General features: G+C 46.6%; 1 long non-coding RNA gene across 2 annotated transcripts in view; it reads right to left on the bottom strand.

Moving 5' to 3' along the window:
- Window positions 1-22,147, bottom strand: part of LOC119970183 — a 192,580-nt gene that overhangs the window by 50,223 nt on the left and 120,210 nt on the right. The window contains exons 3-4 of one of the 2 annotated variants that reach the window (XR_005461558.1): window positions 6,303-6,449; window positions 3,896-4,025 (exon numbers count right to left, since the gene is read on the bottom strand). This is a non-coding gene — a long non-coding RNA (uncharacterized LOC119970183). Of the gene's footprint in view, window positions 1-3,895; window positions 4,026-6,302; window positions 6,450-22,147 lie in introns of those variants that run through there. The other variant, XR_005461559.1, reaches the window with a different exon arrangement.

Genomic DNA, 22,147 nt, shown 5'->3' with positions numbered 1-22,147 from the left:
TACCCAGGTCCACTTTCGCTACCCTATCCCTGTAACCCCACCTAACCTTTAGACACTAAGGAGCAATTTAGCATGGTCAATACATCTAACCTGCACAGCTTTGGACTGTGGGAGGAAACTGGAGCACATGGAGGAAACCCACGCAGACGTGGGGAGAAAGTGCAAACTCCACACAGACAGTCACCCAAGACCGGAATCGAACCTGGGCCCCTGATGCTGTGAGGCATCGGTGCTAACCACTGTGCCACCGTGCCACCCCTTGTTGACCATTCTCACCTGCCAAATGGCAACTTGCCTTTTCAACTGCTCAGTGAAGAAAGTGATGATGTGACTTTAAAGGGAACCAATTGGTGCTTGTGCAATAGGTAGATGGTTAGGTACTTTGTGGGAGTGGGGGTTGGGAGGAGGGTCTGGGAGATGTAGTGGCCACCCACTTTTGTTCTCTGTGTGAAGACTTTCAAACTGCACAAGTAGGTCCCTCACAGCAAGTACTTTGACCAAACCATATCCCAGATGGAACTGAGGAAGTAGCGGTATGTACAGAGCCTTCATTCACATCAAGCATCCTGACTTGAATCAGCATTATATGAACATGTGTTGTGATATGACTTCTATATAATGTAATATAACTTCTACCCTCTTCCATATGTCTTCCTGGACATGCGTATTCCTGGATGTCCAGGAAGAGGATGAAGTGGTGGCAGCGATGCAAAACATCCTCACTGATTGTACACCCATAAATGACTCCATTACACAACCTAACAAACGTAACTGGTAAAATAAATTAATTTTCACTGCTCACTAAATTATGTCTTTACATATTGATGCTGTTTTAAAGCACAATTTGGCCATCAATCTGAAATTGTTAAGCCAGGCCGAGGAATTATTTTGATGCAATATTAAGAAATCAACATTGGGTTGCCAAAATTTACGGAAAGCATTCTTATCCTGGTGGCTAGTCCCAAGTATCACTGATTTGAGATGCAGGTGGTGGCTGGCATATCACACATTTGCAACCCAATAATGGATGCAGATGAAGGATCAACTGGAATATTGCCCCCACAACTGATTCTCCGTAACACCAGCGGGAAAACATGTCGGTGCAACACACGTGGAACAATGTGGCATGCAAATGTCGGGATCTAGATTTGTAGGTCCCTACTCAGATCTAAATATCTGAACAGAGGATGATGCTGGAGGCCAACAACTAACAGACCCTGGAAGAACACGTTGCAGTGAATGATGGGTGGATCTTCACGCATATAACGCCAATGGGAAGTAGCTCACGTTAGGTTGGGGGCCCCAGACAGCAGCTTCTACATCAATGCTGACAAATTGCCTTTAGAGCCTCCACACACCCAGAATGTTCTAAGGTTTTCACTGACTTCTCAGAAGGGATTCAGAAAGTCAGACTCCTCACCAACCATATGTAAGTGTGCAGCGAAGGGGGAGGCTAGGTGTGTATGGAGGTGGAAGGTCTCAGGGTGGAGGGCGACGTGGTGAGGCTGGAAGGGTGGTACAAAGATGTCAGGTGGAGTGAGAGTGGAATTGAGGGACAAAAGCATTAGGGAGATGAGGCTGCGAAGACGGAACAAAGACATCAGGAGGTGAGGCTGCAAAGGCGGAACAAAGACATCGGTGGTGAGGCTGAGAGGGAGGAGGGAGTTCGGAGGGTCAAGAGAGCCCGGGAAGAAGGAATGGCATTGGAAAAGGAAGGTGCTGTGGAAGAGAAAGGACTGAGGGAGGAGGTCTGATGGGGTGTGGGGGTAACGGGAGGTGGGAGTCAAGCAGGAAGTGACTAGGGAGGGGTTCAGAGAGTGCAAGGGGCTGAGGAGGGGGTTTGAAGGGACGAGGGTGGCCAGGAAGTGGAAGCAGTGGTGGCAGAGAAAGATAGTGGGTGGGATTCACCAATACTGGGGCTATGTCCCCATGCGTGCGATAAAACACTGGCGAATCACTCCGGACTTTTCTGAAGAAAGTGCTCCTCGCAGCTTTGGCTGCCGATACGAGGCCCTGCACTTCTGGTTGGGATCCGCGCATGCGCACGGTGGTGGCCTGCGTCAGCCACCCCGCGCGACATGACAGACCCACACTGCAGACCGGCACCAAAAACATAGGGCGCGATTCTCCCACACAGGGAGAAATCGTAAGGCTGGCGTCAAATCCGGGCGGGTTTGACGCCAGCCCCCCCTCCCCGACGGGGAACCGATTCTGGTCCCCGGTCGGGGCTAGCATGCCGCCGCCGTAAACTCCGGCATCGCGGGCTTAACGAATTAACGTCATATGACGTCAGCCGTGCATGCGCGGATTGGAAGACTCCAACCATCGCATGCGCGGATGACGTCATCGCGCATTTGCGCGAAACCCGCGCATGCGCGGGCCGGGATGCCCCTCAGCCGCCCCGCGAAGTGATACAGTGGGGCGGCGGAAGGACAAAGAGTGCGCGGGCATCGGATCCGCTGCCTGCGATCGGTGCCCACCGATCGCGGGCCCATGGCACCCTTGGCACGGCCGTGGTACTGCCGTGCCAATCGGTGCCATGGTTTTAAAAATCGGGACTTTACGGCCGTTTTTACGAACGGCCAGACCAGGTGTGTTTGCCGTTCGTAAAAACAGCCGTAAAGGGCTGGGAATTCGGCTCATCGGACATGCTGAGAATCGCTGCTGGCCGTAAAAAAACGGCGGCAGCGATTCGTATCGGGAGTCGAGCGTGGGGGGGGGGGAGGGAGAATAGCGGGAGGGCGTCGGACTAGCGTGGCCGTAAAATTTTACGACCCCCGCTATTCTCCGCACCGTCGTGAGTGCGAAAAATTGCGCCCATAGGCTCCCTCCCCAGATTGCGCACGCCTGCGGCTCGGTGGCCCCCGATCAGTAGCCTGGCCATTCTGGAAGCCCCCCCCCCACCAGGGCGGTGCGGACAGAGTCCGCAGCCACCACGCTAAGTTCCCAACGGGTGGAACCATGAGAACTCTGAATATATTTACATATTATACAGTGACAGTATTCACCTGTGCAAATACATGTGCTCAAAATGTCTTTATTTTTCTTGGCCTACCACTATGCCTAGGTGCTGCAAGCGTGGAGGCAGCCTGTGGAGTTGTCAGCCCTGTTTCCTTGATGACATTGATGGCTGTCCTCAAGTGTGGGAAGACTGGGAGGGCGCTGGTCCTGGTTCCACCAAGGGGCCAGCTGAACTGCACGTTCAGTCTTTGGTACTCTTTGTGATGGCAGAGGATGAGGTTGAAGGGGTCACTGACTGAAGGGAATCGGAGGGAGCGGGATCACTTTGGGGTATCCAGCTGCTGCTCCTCCTCCCTTTGGGTGTCCAAGAGCATTGGCCTGATTCCTTGATGGGAAGGTGTGCCTGGTGGGATGTCGAGGTGCCCTGTCCCGCTCTTGTCTTGCCGTTCCATAAACTCACCTATGGCAACTCTACGTTCTGCTGGACCAGGGTCTCAAAGGCTTCTGCCTCCCACCCCATGGAGTCCTCAATGAGCGCACACCCGTGGACCACTTCAAATAGCATGACTCCTCTGACTCTCCTGACACATTGTTAATGGCATCCGACAGTTTTGCCTGATGTCGCCCCGTCTCTCACAGATCCTCCACTATTAGTTGAAAGGCCGATTCCGGAGGCTTGTTATCATTTGCCGCTTCCCCAGATATTCTTAGCTGAACTTGCCCCCTCATGCTGCAGACTCGTGTCTGCACGGTGACCACCACTTTGTGCGACCCGACCTGAATTATACTAATACCCACCATGGTATGTGTACCTGGGGTAGTGGAGGGTGAAAGTGATGGCTATGACACCACTAACAGTGTAGAGCGCTCCTCATCTGCTCCATGCTGGTGGATGTTGAAGGCCAAACAATAATCACCAATGGCTCTGGCCCACTCCACACTCATGAGCTGTGAGGCCCTTTTCTCATACTCAGTGAGGAATTTGATGTGTGATAGATAGCACCATGCCGCACTACCCCCACCCTGGTCTTCTCTCGATCTCTCTGGTTGTGCACGAGCATCACCTGGTCAAAGAAGAGAATGTTCAAAAGGGTTAGCATGACACCGCGGCTGGATCATTGTATTTTGGATCATTCCTCAAAGGCTCCCTGGGAGACTGTGGTGCAGAGGTATTGTTGCTGGGTTAGAAATTCAGAGACCCAGAGTCATGCTGTGGGGAAGCGGGTTCGAATCCTGCCATGGTAGATGGTGAAATTTGAATTCAATAAAAAAAATCTTGAATGAAAAGTCTAAAGGTGACTGTGGAACCATTGTCGTAAAGACCTATCTGGTTCACTAATATCCATTAGAGAAGGAAACCTGTCGTCCTTACCTGGTTTGGCCTACATCTGTCTCCAGATCCACAGCAATATGATTGATTCTTAAATGCCCTCAGGGATGGGCAATAAATGCCAGCGATGCCCACATCCCATGGTGTCCATCATCACTGGAGCGAATTGGACAGAGGTTGAGGACCAGCGCTTGGAAGACACCATGCCTTCCCCCTTCCCCCTGACCACCTCCTCCACCCACTCCTCCATTCAGTGTCTCACATCTGTGGAATGGTGGAGGCAGAGTGGTCGCAACACTGCAGCATTGATGCACTGATGTGGAGCTGGGAGGCAGGACATGTCAGCCTCCACCACAGGAAATACTCCACATTCCTGCTCCGCCATGGATAGACAAATCTTGCCCTTTGTTTCCATTTTTGTCTCATTACCTTCTCCATTTGCTGTGTACCATTATCACATTCAGCCTATTGCTCCCTTTACCCTGTCTCTTTATTTGCTCAGGCTGAGTGAGAATAGTGCTGTTCAGTGGATACCAAGGGCCTTGTGTTGATGGCAGCTGAGTAGGAGGTAAGGAAGACATGTCCCCTTTTTCGCAGCACCAGCCGCCGTAAAGCAGATAGGTTTAAGGTCCAGTCACTCTCAGAAGAAAGGGAGAAGGTAAGTTTGTGAGGTAAGTGGATAGGATGGGGATTAGGTGATCAGGGGAGTAGAGTAGTTGGAGAGGGGGGGAAGGTCAGTTGATCAATGGGTGAGTGGTCAGTGAGTAAGTATTGTAATCAAGGGGTCAAGCAGTCAGTTGAGGTCAGGTGGTGAGTGGGGGCTAGTGAGTGGGTTAGCTGATCAATGGTGGGATTGGATGGTCAGTGGGAGGATTGGCTGGTCAGTGGGGGGGGGCATAGCACAGGTGTTCAGGAGGTGAGTGGGGAGGATGGACAGGGTGTGTGGTGGGGAGTCAGGGAGTGTGGATAGTCGGGGGATGGATGGCAGTGTGTTTAGGGGAGGGGGGTAGTGTTGCCTGGGGTTCCCATGGATGGTTCTGGGGTGTGGTTGAGGGACGTCACATGAGGGAGTCACCTGGGGGGAGTCGGGGGTCAGTACTATAATTACTGAGAAGTTAGAAGTGGTTTTAATACTTCAAATATTTTCAGGGTAACTATTACAGTAGAATAGTTGGAACATTCAATATTTGTGATTTAAATTGGAGTTTTGGATGCTTCCCAGTGTGGGGCCTTTGCCCAATGCAAGTTTGAACTTCCTTATTGCCGTGCATTCCTTACATGGGGACTGCTGTAGGCGGAGTGGGGGAGAGCGTGGGGTGTCCTCAGGGGAATCTTTGGGGTACCCCCCACCCCGGTACCATGCATGTAAGTATGGTCCAATAAGCCACATACCATATATTAAGAAACTAGTGTCCAAAAGGATTTCCTGTTTACGACACCTTCATTTTGCTGCACATTTATGCTGAATTTTTCCATGTTAAGTTCCAATGTTACGTCTATATTTATAGAAGGGGATTGCCTATGTAAACTTGTCACTTTCTAATTAAACACTCCAATCTGGTAAAGTACAGCTCTGCTCTGCCTCTTATCCTATATGACACAGAACCCCCTGAACTCCAAACAGCTCCAGTTCCTCAGCTTCTCAAATGAACCAAATGTATTTGTATTTAACTATAAAAAATAATTTGAAATCAACTAATTATATAGCTTGAATATTTCCTACAAAGAAAGTAAGGATCATTCTCAGTCTTGGTTCCCAGTGCCCAAGGACACCTTGTACGCCATAAACACTGGGACTCTCTTAAAGAGAGATATGCACGTAATTGAAAATAAATGCTGTGGAATTGATTAAAAAAAAGAGCAGCAGTGGCTCGAGAAATAAATAGACTTACTATTTAAAGGGCAATGAAAAATAAGTAGCACATGCGGCAGAGACAAAATGAACATATGGGAAATAAAAAAGGCACGGTAAGAAATTAAATATGAGATTAAAATATGAATTTCATCTCACCTTTCAGCTTCACATTGCATACACTTTGAATTTCCAAAGGAGTATGTGGCTTTGTGAGAAACTGAATTCACAGTTTGGGTGTCCCTGGAGACTGTGTTCCAAACATTGCTTGGGGTGTTAATTAAATTCAATCCAAGCTATTTGCACCTAAAGGGAAAAACAAAATATTAATTCCATCTCCAGAAATCATTTTCTCAGCAAAAAAAAAAAAACAACAGAGCTACAACAAAACTCAATTTGTGCCTTTTTCTATATTGGATTTTCCCTTAATGCTGAAAAATTTCTCTGCCTGAAGTTCATGCATTCAATGGGTCAATTCCAGGGACATTCTTCCCCAGGGCAGCAGCAGAGTTAAAGAGCTGCTATTTTCAGGCACCACAGATTGGTATTTTAACATTCTGAGTAACTCAATCATAAATTGCATTCTCTCATATCTTAAATAACAGCAAAAGGCAATCTCGAGAACCTTCATTTCTCCTTCTATTTGGACATTGTTAATTGAAATTACATTTGTAGAAAGGACCTTTAATTGCATCAATTGAAGAGGTACTGGATATTTCAAAGGACTGAATGGCTCTGGCTAATTAAACTGTGTCATTGATATATTCTTAGTTTAGTCATAACGTTCCTGGTTCTCGTTGATTTGCAATTCTGTTTTAGGATTATTTGGGCAGAGATGTCTTTCGGCCAATATTCTGGCCTGAAATTGGCAGTGAGCTGGAATCGCATGTGATCCACTGGGAGACCAGCCGAAAATTCAGCCGTAGGCCTTATTAACCCTGCTTGGATGAGATGCTGCTATGTGTCACACCTCTGCAGGCAGCTACACCATTTTAAATAGATGAATGTCGGACTGGTTGCCTCACAAGCAGCGGCCTGCATGGAACTAAATCCTGGATTAGGAAGTGGATGGAAATGATGGAAAACCAGTGATCAGGAGTACTGTGGAGTTGAAGATGGCACGGTGGCGCCGTGGTTATCACTGCTGCTGCCTCACAACGCCAAAGATCCAGGTTTAATCCCGGCCCCAGGTTACTCTCCATGTGTCTGCGTGGGTCTCACCCCCACAACCCAAAGATGTGCAGGATAGGTGGAGTGGCCACACTAAATTAACACTTAATTGGAATTTTTTTTTAAAAGGAGAACCGTGCAGTCGTTGGAGCTTTCTATTTGTCCTAAATCCAAAAAACCTTACCTCCAATCACAGCTTGGAGATAAAGGCTGCTGAAGAATTGTGGATAGCACAGGCCTGGATCACTCACCACACATTTGGCCACAGAAACCCAAAAATAGGAGCAGGAAGAGGCCATTCAATCCTTCAAGCATGCTCTGCCATTCATTATGATCATAGCTGATCATCCAACACAGAGCTTGATCCTGTCTTCCTCCTTTGCTTCTTGAAAACATAATGGGTGGGATTCTCCGAGCCCCGCGCCGGGCCGGAGAATCGCTGCAACCGCGCCATGCCGCCCAGATGCTAGCACGCGATTCTCCGAGACTCCCTGACTCCCCTCCACACACCCTGCTGAGCGGCCACGCGGAAATGGCAGAGTCCCGCCAGTGCCGTCCACACCTGCTCGCAGCCGGCGGGAACTCTGCCCGCAGGGTCGGGAGCGGCCTGTGGGGAGGGGGGAGGGGCTCCGATAGAGTCTGGCCCGTGATCGGGGCGCACCGATCAGCGGGCCGGCCTCTCCAGCACCAGCCCTATTTTGTTACGTGGCCGGCCCCTGAACCGCCACACCATGTTGCGTCAGGGCCGGCGCGTTGAGGAAGTCCCCCGCGCATGCGTGGATTGGCGCGGCGCCCAGTTGGCGTCAGGAAGGGAGGCTGGAGCGGCGTGAACCGGTCGCTGAATCGGTCGTGCCCACGCCCGTTTCACGCCGTCATGAAACGCGATGGCGTTCACGATGGCGCGGACACTCTACCTCAATTTCGGAGAATCCCGCCCAATGTTTTGGCCTCAACTATCTTCTGTGATAGTGAATTCCACAGGCCGACAACTCTCTGGGACTCTCTGAGTCTTAAATGGTTTACTCCGTATACTCAGACCTTGACCACTGGTATAGACACCCTGCCATCAGGAAATCCCTTCTTGCATCTTCCCTGTTCAGTCCTGTTAGAATTTTATAGGTTTGAATGAGATCCTCAACCCCCATTCTTCTGAACACCAACGCGATCAATCCTAAGCGACTCAGTCTGTCCTCATACATCAGTCCTGTCTTCCCAGGAATCAATCTGGTAAACCTTCTCTGCACTTCCTCTATAGCAAGAACGTCAAGGGGCACCACAGTGGTTAGCAGTGCTGCCTCACAGCTCCAGAGCCCGGCTTCAATTCTGGCCTTGGGTGGCTGTCTGCATGGAGCTTACACTTTCTCCCTGTGTTCTCTGCTTTCTTGATAAGGATGGCTTTGATGTGTAGTGTTCAACAGTGAACGAGCATGAAATTATCTTGATTAACAAAGCTAATTTGTTAACACTACTTATAACTAGATTTGAACATCTTACTAAGATCCAAAGGTTGCTAAATAAACTATGCTATAATTCTATCTGCAGGTCTCCTGAACATGCGACTAACTCACTCACGCCTAATCACCTACTCCTAGAGTCAAAAGTGTGACGTGATCTACATGACTGCTCTTGATCATCATCTGGTGGTTAGATGTCCGTCGGATTGCTAAACTAACAAGTTTTTTTTTTGTTTTTTTTTTGTTTGTTTTTTTGTTTTTTAGTAGTTGGGAAGTTAGTTCAGTGGGAATGGAGGCTAGGGCAGTTGAATTTTCATCCTGCAGAATGTGGGAGGTAAGGGTCACCTCGAGTGTCTCTGCTGGCTACATCTGCGGGAAGTGCACCCAACTCCAGCTCCTCGAGAACCGCATTAGGGAACTAGAGCTGGAGATGGATGAACTTCGCATCATTCAGGAGGCGGAGGGGGTTATTGACAGGAGTTATAGGGAGGTAGTCACACCTCAGGTAAAAGAAGAAGGTAGATGGGTTACCGTCAGGGGAACGAGAGGGAACCGGCAGGCAGTGCAGGGATCCCCTGTGGTCGTTCCCCTCTATAACAAGTATACCGTTTTGGATACTGTTGGGGGGGGGGGCTTACCAGGGGTAAGCAATGGGGCACAGGGCCAGGAGCATCCGGAATAAGGTGGGTGAGCTTGCAGCATGGGTTGGTACCTGGGATTTCAATGTTGTGGCGATCTCGGAGACATGGGTAGAGCAGGGACAGGAATGGTTTTTGCAGGTTCCAGGATTTAGATGTTTCTGTAAGAACATAGAAGATGGTAAAAGAGTGGTGGGGGGGGGGGGGGGGGGGGGGGGGGTGGTGTGGCATTGTTAATCAAGGAAAGTATTATGGCGGCAGAAAGGACGTTTGAGGACTCGTCTATTGAGGTAGTATGGGCCGAGGTTAGGAACAGGAGAGGAGAGGTCACCTTGTTGGGAGTTGTCTATAGACCTCCGAATAGTTCCAGAGATGTAGAGGAAAGGATAGCAAAGATGATTCTCGACAGGAGCGAGAGTAACAGGGTAGTTGTTATGGGGGACTTTAACTTTCCAAGTATTGACTGGAAATACTATAGTTCGAGTACTATAGATGGGTCAGTTTTTGTGCAGTATGTGCAGGAGGGTTTTCTGACACAATATGTAGACAGGCCAACAAGGGGCGAGGCCACATTGGGTTTGGTACTGGGTAATGAGTACTGGGTACTGGGTATTGGGGCTGGTTTAGCTCACCAGGCTTAATCGCTGGCTTTTAAAGCAGACCAAGCAGGCCAGCAGCACGGTTCGATTCCCGTACCAGCCTCCCCGGGCAGGCGCCGGAATGTGGCGACTAGGGGCTTTTCACAGTAACTTCATTGAAGCCTACTCGTGACAATAAGCGATTATCATTATCATGAACCCGGCCAGGTGTTAGATTTAGATGTAGGTGAGCACTTTGGTGATAGTGATCATAATTCGGTTATGTTTACTTTAGCGATGGGCAGGGGTAGGTATATACCACAAGGCAAGAATTATAGCTCGGGGAAAGGCAATTATGATGCTATTCAGCAAGATTTAGGATGTATAGGATGGGGAAGGAAACTGCAGGGGATTGGTACAATCGAAATGTGGAGCTTATTCAAGGAACAGCTACTGCGTGTCCTTGATAAGTATGTACCTGTCAGGCAGGGAAGAAGTGGTCGAGCAAGGGAACCATGGTTTACTAAGGAAGTTGAAGCACTTGTCAAGAGGAAGAAGAAGGCTTATGTTAGGACGAGACATGAAGGCTCAGTTAGGGCACTTGAGAGTTACAAGTTAGCCAGGAAGGACCTAAACGGAGAGTTAAGAAGAGCGAGGAGAGGACATGAAAAGCCGTTGGTAGATAGGATCAAGGAAAATCCTAAGGCTTTCTATAGGTATATCAGGAACAAAAGAATGACTAGAGTAAGATTAGGGCCAATCAAGGATAGTAGTGGAAAGTTGTGTGTGGAATCAGAGGAGACAGGGGAAGCGTTAAATGGATATTTTCCGTCAGTGTTTACACTGGAGAAAGACAATGTTGTCGAGGAGAATACTCAGGTAGCACAGTGGTTAGCACTGTGGCTTCACAGTGCCAGGGTCCCAGGTTCGATTCCCAGCTTGGGTCACTGTCTATGCAGAGTTTGCACGTTCTCCCTGTGTCTGCGTGGGTTTCCTCCGGGTGCTCCGGTTTCCTCCCACAGTCCAAAGACGTGCAGGTTAGGTGGATTGGCCGTGATCAATTGCCCTTAGTGTCCAAAAAGGTTAGGAGGGGTTATTGGGTTACGGGGATAGGGTGGAAGTGAGGGCTTAAGTGGTTCGGTGCAGACTCGATGGGCCAAATGGCCTCCTTCTGTACTGTGTGTTCTATGTACAGTCGACCAGGCTAGATGGGATTGAGGTTCACAAGGAGGAGGTGTTAGCAATTTTGGAAAGTGTAAAAATAGATAAATAACCTGGGCCAGATGGAATTCATCCTAGGATTCTCTGGGAAGCCAGGGAGGAGATTGCAGAGCCTTTGTCCTTGATCTTTATGTCGTCTTTGTCGACAGGAATAGTGACGGAAGACTGGAGGATAGCAAATGTTGTCCCCTTGTTCAAGAAGGGGAGTAGAGAGAACCCTGGTAATTATAGACCTGTGAGCCTTACTTCGGTTGTGGGTAAAATGTTGGAAAAGGTTATAAGAGATAGGGTGTATAATCATCTGTTGATTAGTTGATTAGCGATAGTCAACAAGATTTTGTGAAGGGTAGGTCATGCCTCACAAACCTTATTGAGTTTTTTGAGAAGGTGACCAAACAGGTGGATGAGGGTAAAGCGGTTGGTGTGGTGTATATGGATTTCAGTAAGGCGTTTGATAAGGTTCCCCACGGCAGGCTATTGCAGAAAATATGGAAGTATGGGATTGAAGGTGATTTAGCGGTTTGGATCTAACTGAAAGAAAACAGAGGGTGGTGGTTGATGGCAAATGTTCATCCTGGAGTTCAGTTACTAGTGGTGTACCGCAAGCATCTGTTTTGGGGCCACTGCTGTTTGTCATTTTTATAAATAACCTGGAAGAGGGTGTAGAAGGTTGGGTTAGTAAATTTGCAGATGACACGAAGGTCGGTGGAGTTGTGGATAGTGCTGAAGGATGTTATAGGTTACAGAGGGACATAGATAAGGTGCAGAGCTGGGCTGAGAGGTGGCAGATGGAGTTTAATGCAGAAAAGTGTGAGGTGGTTCACTTTGGAAGGAGTAACATGAATGCAGAGTACTGGGCTAATGGCAAGATTCTTGGTAGTGTAGATGAACAGAGTGATCTCGGCATCCAGGTACATAAATCCCTGAAAGTTGCCACCCAGGTTAATAGGGCTGTTAAGAAGGCTTATGGGGTGCTAGCCTTTATCAGTAGGGGGATTGAGTTTCGGAGCCACGAGGTCATGCTGCAGCTGTACATAACTCTGGTGCGGCCGCTCCTGGAGTACTGCGTGCAGTTCTGGTCACCACATTATAGGAAGGATGTGGAAGCTTTGGAAAGGGTTCAGAGGAGATTTACTAGGATGTTGCCTGGTATGGAGGGAAGGTCTTACGAGGAAAGGCTCAGGGACTTGAAGTTGTTTTCGTTAGAGAGAAGAAGGCTGAGAGGTGACTTAATAGAGACATATAAGATAGTCAGAGGGTTAGATAGGGTGGACAGTGAGAGTCTTTTTCCTCGGATGGGGATGACAAACACGAGGGGACACAGCTTTAAATTGAGGGGTGGTAGATATAGAACAGATGTCAGAGGCAGTTTCTTTACTTAGAGTAGTAGGGGTGTGGAACGCCCTGCCTGCAACAGTAGTAGACTCGCCAACTTTAAGGGCATTTAAGTGGTCACTGGATAGACATATGGATGAAAATGGAATAGTGTAGGTCAGATAGGCTTCAGATTGTTTCACAGGTCGGCGCAACATCGAGGGCCGAAGGGCCCATGCTGCGCTGTAATGTTCTATGTTCTATGTATCTACATAAAATTGTTAACCCTTAATGTACCATACAATATCCATATTGTCACATGTGTGGGTTTCCTCCCCGTGCTCCGGTTTCCTCTCACAGTCCAAAGATATGCAGGTTAGGTGGATTGGCTATGCTAAATTGCCCCTCATTGTCCAAAAGGTTAGGTTGGGTTACAGGGATAGGGTGGAGGTGTGGGCTTATGTAGGTTGCTCTTTCCAAGGGCCGGTGCAGACTCAATGGGCCAAATGGCCTCCTTCTGCACTGTAAATTCTATGCTCTATGCTTCTATCCCTCCTCAGGGCCAGAGAAACTTAAGGTATTTTTTGAGCCCCTTAGTTACATATGAAAGGGTCTTATTGAGATGCCTGCTTTAGTCATCGACCATGGTTACCTGTGAAATAGCATTCTGCATGCTTCATTTGGACGTAAGACACTGAATCCCCCAATTGGCCCTCATTATATCAGTTTTGCACCTGTAAAGCAGTTGCATTAAGCTCCAACTTCCGCCTCATTATGCTTGCTCCATTTGTGTTGAACCTCTAGATGGTTATATCTATTAAAGCTCTTCACGGTACCTGACAATGAGCTTTTACTGACTGTTTGAGATACCTACCAAGAATTCCAATCTCTGATGGGCCACAAGTGTAACATTTGCATAATTCAAAGCATCGCGAAAGTATTTCCTTTGCAGTGCCAATGTTCAGGTTAAAGCTATAACTGTGTCCGTTCATTTAATTGTATCAACTGGGCATTAGATGGAGGATAATAGAACACCAGAGGGCACTTAAAAACAAGTCGGCTAATTGATTTAAATAAGTATGGCACTTACATCATAAATTGCAACAGTAAAGCACTGTGCAGTTTACATTCATCAGCCATTCATATATATATATACATGTATATACATATATATTTACATAAAATAAAAGCTGCATAAATTGCACGGCACCGATGTCAGCAAAGAGTCTGACCATGCCAGAGAACTGATTTTAATTGTTGTCAGAGGGTTGTGCAATTCATGATAGTTAATTAAAGGGAACCAAAGTCAGTTGCATGGCAGTCCAATATCAGCCTTGCAGGGCAGGAGATCTGTGATAATGAGGTCCACCATTAAACTGCACAATGTTCAGATGAGCTCCAACTATTTTAATTGAACCAAATAAACTAAACTAAACAAACTGAGGGACAAATTAAAAGGGACAGGCCCCTTAAACGGATACCATCTGAAACAAAAATGAAACATAAATGCGACTTAAAACATGAAACTCAAATGTGATTAAAAGGGTCAATAAAGCACACCAGACCCTGTGGTGCCCACCAAGCACGGAAGGCCTCTATGGTGCCTGTGAACCCCACATGCTCCCTCTCCAGGGACACCCGGCCATGAAAGAAGCCGTGGAAGAGGGGCAGGCACTCGGGTTGAATGGTGCCCTCGGCCGTTCACTGCAAGTTTTGCCAGGTCCAGGAGTAGGTTCACAAGGCGGTCCTCCTCCTTCCCCGCCCCTTTCCGCACCGGCTGCCCATGGATCAAGAATGTGGGGCTGAAGTGCAAGAAACACTGCAACATTGAGGTGAGCTCCATCTGTGGGACTCAGATTAAAATGGCTGCATTATTATTTCCATAGTTTGGCCTGCTGAAATCAACGTTTTCCAACTGGTTTTATTGTTCCAAACGTTGATACACAACAGGAGTTCTTTGGGAAAATGCACTGATATTTAACTCATTTACTTCCAGACATTAATTTCCTTCGCTGTGCGTGATCCTAGCATTGTGGATAGCGCAATCGCTTCACAACTCCAGGATCCCAGGTTCGATTCCTGGCTTGGGTCACTATCTGTGTGGAGTCTGCACGTTCTCCCCGTGTGTGTGTGGGTTTCCTCCGAGTGCTCCAGTTTCCTCCCACAGTCCATAGATGTGCAGGTTAGGTGGATTGGCCATGATAAATTTCCCTGTGTCCAAAATTGCCCTTAGTGTTGGGTGGGGTTACTGGGTTATGGGGATAGGGTGGAGGTGTTAACCTTGGGTAGGGTGCTCTTTCCAGGAGGCGGTGCAGACTCGATGGGCCGAATGGCCTCCTTCTGCTCTGTAAATTCTATGAAATCCTTATTGCAGAATATAAATATGATTTGTTTGCAGAACCTTTGTATCGTAATTGGGGAAAGCAACAGCCTTCCTGCAAATCCTGCCCTGTGCTAATTTGAATTATATTTTCCAGATGCTGGGAGTCTTTCACAATTCAGGGGATAAGAGAGAAGAGATGTCATGACTGGAACTGCATGTCCCGTCCACTTTCTTTCTTTTTGCCTTTCCCTCCAGGATCATATTTAAAATTCTAAGTGGCAGTGCTGTGCATGCAAAACACATGCAATGTAATGGCGGGGGTAGCTTATCATTGGTGAAACTCACCATCAGCTGACAACACTGCTTTAAAGAGTGGCCTATTGGGGTGATTGTCCCTTTGAGGACAGCACAGCAGATTAAGGGTCACCTGGACTGGGGGACCAATTGGGACTCAGGTGGAGCTCTCTTAAGCAAAGAAACATGTCGAGAGCTAGCTGCAGTCATGCGGCTGGCTGCTGAACAACTCTTATGAATAAATAATTTTTGTGTTCGCTAATGGAGTTTTTAACTGTGCATCTTTACATCTGGCGACGAGGATAAATTATCCTGATACTGCCTCTGGCCTGACACCTGTAATCTTCCTGCTTCAATGGAAGTCTGGAAAAAGAAAATACTCACCTTAATGCCTCTCTATTGACGAATAGACCTCTAATAACTGTTGGGGTCAGGTTTCATACAAAACTCCTGTTTATTGGAACAATACTTGCATCCCAGCCCAGGGACTATCGGGAACACCGGTCTGGGTTTGAGCTACAGGTTTTAAACTCCCGCTGAATGATTCCCATTGAGTGAGTTTCTGCAAGCTCAATAGGGAAAGTCATATTCCACGAACGCCATAGGGAGATTGATCGACGATCCCCCTTGGCCTTGGTGGTCATCGTAACAAGACCCATTTGAAATATTGAGATATTGCCAAAACCTGAGTAATGTAGAATCAGAAAAGATGGGTGAGCAAAGAAGAGAACACAGCAGCCAAACCCTGGATCAGAACCCACAAGAAGGGTGACCAAATACAAAACTTACCTCTACTTACATTGTAGACTAGGTGTGAGGTTCAGCGCATTAAAGAAACTGAAAGACAGATGTATAAAAACAAACCTGTAAAATTGGCTGGTAGGTTCAAAATGTTTAAAGAAAGAAACATACAGTGTAAAAAAACAAGAGATGATTTCCAGATGGAGCTGCCAGATAGCAGAGCTGTGACTTCATATTTAAGAACGGTAAGAAGGGGCAGCACGGTAGCATTGTGGATAGCACAATCGCTTCACAGCTCCAGGGTCCCAGGTTCGATTCCGGCTTGGGTCACTGTCTGTGCGGAGTCTGCACATCCTCCCCGTGTGTGCGTGGGTTTCCTCCGGGTGCTCCGGTTTCCTCCCACAGTCCAAAGATGTGCAGGTTAGGTGGATTGGCCAGGATAAATTGCCCTTAGTGTCCAAAATTGCCCTTAGTGTTGGGTGGGGTTATGGGGATAGGGTGGAGTTGTTGACCTTGGGTAGGGTGCTCTTTCCAAGAGCCGGTGCAGACTCGATGGGCTGAATGACCTCCTTCTGCACTGTAAATTCTATGAAACAAAAAAGAAGGAACTTGGATAAAAGGCAAAGAAATGCTGCATTTAAAAAAAATTCAAAAGCTTAAAAGAATGCTGGCATTAGGGAGCAGTGCTGCAGTTTTAAGAGTAAAAGAAACAGCTCAGAGCGCTCCGTACCTGCATTGATATATGTGTTGCAAAATACACCTGCAAAGGTAAGGCAACTGTATCCGGGCAACTACAACCTATGTGATGGAAATGATTACTACATACCCTTAAAGAAGTCATACATTTAAAGTGGCAATCCACTTACAACAGCAGCCTCAAGAATGAATAAATATTTCACATCTGTCTTCACCCAAGAGAATGAGCAGATATTAACTCAGGGAGAAAGACTGTGAGGTTTTTGTGCAAATTGTCATACGGAGTGACAAGGTATTGGAGCTGTTCGCAGGCTTAAAAGTGGACACCATCTCCAGGTCCGGATGAATTGTGCCCTAGGCACACACTGTGGGAGGTGTGGGAAGAGATTGCAAGGGCCCCGACCCAATTTTTTCATTCCTCTGGCTACGGGGGAAGCACCAGAGGACTGGAGAACAGCTAATGTGGTCCCACTATTTACGAAAGGTTGTAGAAATAAGCCATGGAACTACAGACCCGTGAGTCTCACGTCAATGGTTGGGAAACTATTGGAGAAAATTCTGAAGGAGGGAATCTATCTCCACTTGGAGAGGCAAGGTTTGATCAGGAGTAGTCAGTATGGCTTTGCCAGAGGGAGGTCATGCCTAACAAATTTGATTGAATATTTGGAGCATGTGACCAGGTGTGCAGATGAGTGTAATACAGTTGATATAGTTAACATGGATTTCAGCAAAGTCTTTGACAAGATCCCACAGGGAGACTTATAAAGAAGGTAAATGCACATGGGATACAGGAAACTTGACAAGGTGGATTCAAAATTGGCTTAGCTGAAGGAAGCAGAGGGTGATGCCAGATGGCTGCTTTAGTGACGGGAAGCCACTGTCCAGTGGCGTACCACAGGGATCTGTGCTAGATCCCCTATTGTTTGTCATTTATATAAATTATATAGATGATTATGTGGGGGGAGGGGGAGGGGGCAGTTAGGGTTAGGATCAATAAGTTTGCGAATGACACAAAGATTGGCTGGGTGGTTAACAGTGAGGTTAAGTATCTTGGATTACAGGAAGATATAGACGGGATGATCAAATGGGTAGATAAGTGGCAACTGAAATTTAATCCTGAAAAGTGTGAGGTGATACACTTCAGAAGGAGTAATTTGACAAGGAAGCATTCAATGAATGGCCTGACACTGGGAAGTTCCGAGGATCAAAGGGACCTTGGCGTGTTTGTCCATAGATGTCTGAAGGGAGAAGGCCAGGTTAATAGGGTGGTGAAAAAGGCATATGGTACACTTGCCTTTATCAATCGAGGCAAAAATTACAAAAGCAGAGAGGTCATGCTGGAGTTGTATGGAACATTTGGTGCGGCCATAGCTGGAGTACGGTGTGCAATTCTGGTCGGCACATTATAGAAAGGATGTGATTGTACTGGAGGGGGTGCAGAGGCGATGCACCAGGAGGTTGCCTGGAATGGAACACTTAAATTATGACGAGAGGTTGGATAGGCTTGGATTATTTTCGCTGGAGAAGACTGAGGGGTGACCTGATCAAGATGTACAAGATTATAAGGAGCATGGACAGAGTGGAAAGGTAGCAGCTATTCCCCTTAGTTGAAGGGTCAGTTACGAGGGGACACAAGTTCAAGGTGAGGGGCAGGAGGTTTTGCGGAGATATGAGGGAAAACCTTTTTACCCAGAGGGTGGTGACAGTCTGCAATGTACTGCCTGGGAGGGTGGTAGAGAGAAGTCACCTCACATCCTTTAAAAAATACCTGGTTTAACAGGTGGAATATCATAACTTTCAAGGTTATGGGCCAAGTGCTGGCAAATAGGATTAGGTAGGCAGGTCAGGTGTCTTTCATGCGTTGGTGCAGACTCGATGGGCTGAAGGGCCTCTTCTGCTCTATTATTCTGTAATTCTATGATTCTATGATTGTGAAGGAAGGAACAGCTATGGACAAGAAAATTACAGAAAGCCTCAAGTAGAGAGCAACTCTCAAGCAGGTCCACAAGTAACAAAGACTTCAAAGGAAAGACAATGGGAGACCTCAGAAGAGGCAATGAAGACCTCAAGGAAGAGGCATTGAAAACCTCAGAAAGGAGGCAATAGAAGAGCCCGAAAAGAGGGCAAAAGACAGACCCATTTAAGAGCAAATTCTCAAAAAAAAAATCCATAGGTGTCAAAGACCTCAAAGAGGAGGCAATAAAAGACCCAGGAAGGAGAGCACTGAAAGACCCAAGAGGAGGGCACTGAAAGATTCCACAGGAGGGCACTGAACAATCCAAGAAGGACAATGAAAGACCCCACAAGAAGGACAAAAAGAGAATTTCAGAATATAAACCAATTAACACCTCATCTTAGACAACCTGACCAACAGTGAAGCCAAGAGTGTTTGGCTGAAGTTCTGACAAGTATAAATTATCTGCCCAGTAAGAACATGATGGATTCCCCTTGGTGGAAACACAGAAATGAAAGAAACGACAAACTATTGAACATAAAGAGGAATCAGCAAAAATAATTAAAGCTCCAGAGAAGACATTAAAACAACAAGATGGAATGACTGATTGCATACTTAAAATAAAGTTACAAAAATGTACAAAATGAAGTTAAGAAGCAGAACTTAATGAGTCAAAGTAGAATAAGCTGAGCTCCATGGAAAAAAGCAACTGGAAAATAAGAAGTCCAGTGAAGAATTGACTCGGGAGAACGAGCTTGAAGAAGGGAAGCTTAGCAAGAGGAATTAACTGAAGAACTGAAATTGACAGCAGAATTAGCAATTCAGACAGCAAAAGAAACTGAAATTATGTTCCAGAACAAGATGGCTGAAATGGTCACACTCATAGAAAAACACAAGAACCAATATGATAAATATTGGGAATTCTGAGCAGAAATTCACAAACACTATCTTGGGCTCAGAGCAGATGTGTTTAGTTGATCTGTGTGCTTATAGAGACTTTGTGTTAAGGAGGCCATTGTAGCTTAAAATGTACATTATAATTCATGTTCATCTTAAAATCTGTATGTATCTCTTACAGTGATGGGGGAGTAAAGGAACATTGCATAATAATCCAACTTTTCATGTTTAATAAATGTTTTTTTCTTGCTGTTAAAACTAATTAGTGGACCTGTGACTCTACGTTTTATAACTTTGGGGAGTCTGGATATAAATTACTCACTGCATAATTCCCAGCCTCTGACATGCTGGGGCAGCAGGGTAGCATGGTGGTTAGCATAAATGCTTCACAGCTCCAGGGTCCCAGGTTCGATTCCCGGCTGGGTCACTGTCTGTGTGGAGTCTGCACGTCCTCCCCCTGTGTGCGTGGGTTTCCTCCGGGTGCTCCGGTTTCCTCCCACAGTCCAAAGATGTGCGGGTTAGGTGGATTGGCCATGCTAAATTGCCCGTAGTGTCCTAATAAAAGTAAGGTTAAGGGGGGGGGTTGTTGGGTTACGGGTATAGGGTGGATACGTGGGTTTGAGTGGGGTGATCATGGCTCGGCACAACATTGAGGGCCGAAGGGCCTGTTCTGTGCTGTACTGTTCTATGTTCTATGCTGTTGTAGCCACAGTATTTATATGGCTCGTCCAGTTCTATTCCTGGTCAATGGTGACCTCTAGTATTTTGTTAGTGGGTGATTCAGGGATGCAAGTGCAAAGGGCGATGGTTAAATCCTCTCTCGTTGAAGAAGGCCGTTGCTTGTGTGATGTGAATATTACTTGGCACTTACCAGCCCAAGCCTTAATACTTCCCAGGTTCTGAAGGACCCCGGATAAAATCCAATTATCCCTCAACTTGATTCAACAGGCACTTTTCAACTTATCAGCACAATGGAGCAGTGAAATGGAACATACTTTGAGATACCATCCACAATATGATGCTGTCAGCAGATGGGAAGCAAGAGCAGAAAAATGCTGACTCATTCATGGATAACATCACTGTGATGAACTTGTCATTGAAGCCAAGTGGTCCGCTCTCATTGACTGCAAGACGGAATGGAGGGAGAAGACTGTAAATGCATTAAGAGCCAACAGACAGCTAGGCAGTGTGCCAATGATTACTGGTTACAACTTTGCTGGAATATTCAGATATCCTTCCACACACAACATGCTAACGGCTTGTTCAAAGGGATAAGAAAAGCAACAGATCTGTCAGGAAAGAAAACAGCTCTATTGAAAAAAAGGTAAAAGGGAGATGCACTTTGGAATGAATGTGGTCACTACGTTAGCAAAATAGCTTCAAGTGATATCCCTTTTTTGACCTTGATGCACACGCTTGTCTGTCTCGGTTATGGTTTCCTGAGGTCATGAGAGGGTTTAATTTTAATATATCTGACTGACAATGAGCTCTCTTCCTATCAGTAAGGAATGGAAACAATTGTTGACACTAAGTAGTGGTCTTGTGCCAAAAAAGTACTTAGCAAACTTTTCACATCGAAGAGAAATGCTGTTTATGAAACAATGCTTCTTTGTCATGAGCAACAGAATGTGGGACAGACAGAATAATATAATAATGTAGGGAACAGGAGCAGGAGTTGGACAGACTGCACGTTGAGTTTGCTCTGCCATTCAATATGATCAATAGGCTGACCTTTGACTTCGACTTCACTTTCCCGCCTATTTCTCATTTCCGAGTAAAAAATCTGTCTATCCCAATCCTAAGTATATGCAACAATTGAGCATCCACAACCATCGGGGTACCTAATTCCAAAGATTCACAACCCTTAGAGTGAAGGAATTACTCAGTCCTAAATGACCAGTTCCATATCCTGAGATAATGCCCCATGTTCAAGATTCCCCATCCTGGATAAACAACTTCTCTGTGTCTACCCTGTCAATCCCCTTCAGGATCTCATATGCTTCAATGAGATTACTTCCTCTTCTTCGAAACTTCAGTATATGACTCAATTTACTCAATTTTTCATTACGGAATAATCCTCTCATCCCACAGACAAAACAAGTGAACCTTCACTGCACCACCTTCAATGTGAGTATATCTTTCCTTACGAAAGAGAGAGAAAATCCATGCACAGTATTCTAGATGTGCATTCACCAAAGCTCTGTGGAATTGGCGCAAAACATCTTTATTTTTCTGCTCCAATCCACCATCAATACCCTTCCAATTGCCTTCCAAATTATTCACTATACCTGTGTTCCTTATATGAGCACAACCATATCCCTCTGAACATCAACGCTTACAAGTTTCAAGCCCATGGCATGGTAGCACAGTGGTTAGCACTGTTGCTTCAATGCTTTTCTATTTTTCTGATCAAAGCGAATAACCTCTCACTTCCTTGCATTATACACCATCTGCCATCTTGTTGCCCACTCACTTAACCTGTTGCTATCACTCTGCAACTTCTTTGTGGCCTCCTTGCAGCTTGCATTCCTACCTTGAGTCATGGAGTAGAGAAGAGACCCTTCAGCCCACCAAGACTGCACTGACAAACTACACAAAATCTAAACTAATCCCACTTTTCAGCACTTGTTATGACATTTCATGTGCTCATCCACATATGTTTTAAGTACATGAGTTTTGTACAATGAGTTTTCCCAATCCAGGTACTGCATTCCAGACTCCAAC

The sequence above is a fragment of the Scyliorhinus canicula genome, chromosome 8 (assembly GCF_902713615.1).
Source record: "Scyliorhinus canicula chromosome 8, sScyCan1.1, whole genome shotgun sequence".
Classification (NCBI taxonomy): domain Eukaryota; kingdom Metazoa; phylum Chordata; class Chondrichthyes; order Carcharhiniformes; family Scyliorhinidae; genus Scyliorhinus; species Scyliorhinus canicula.
This window is presented reverse-complemented; position numbering and strand designations above follow the sequence as displayed.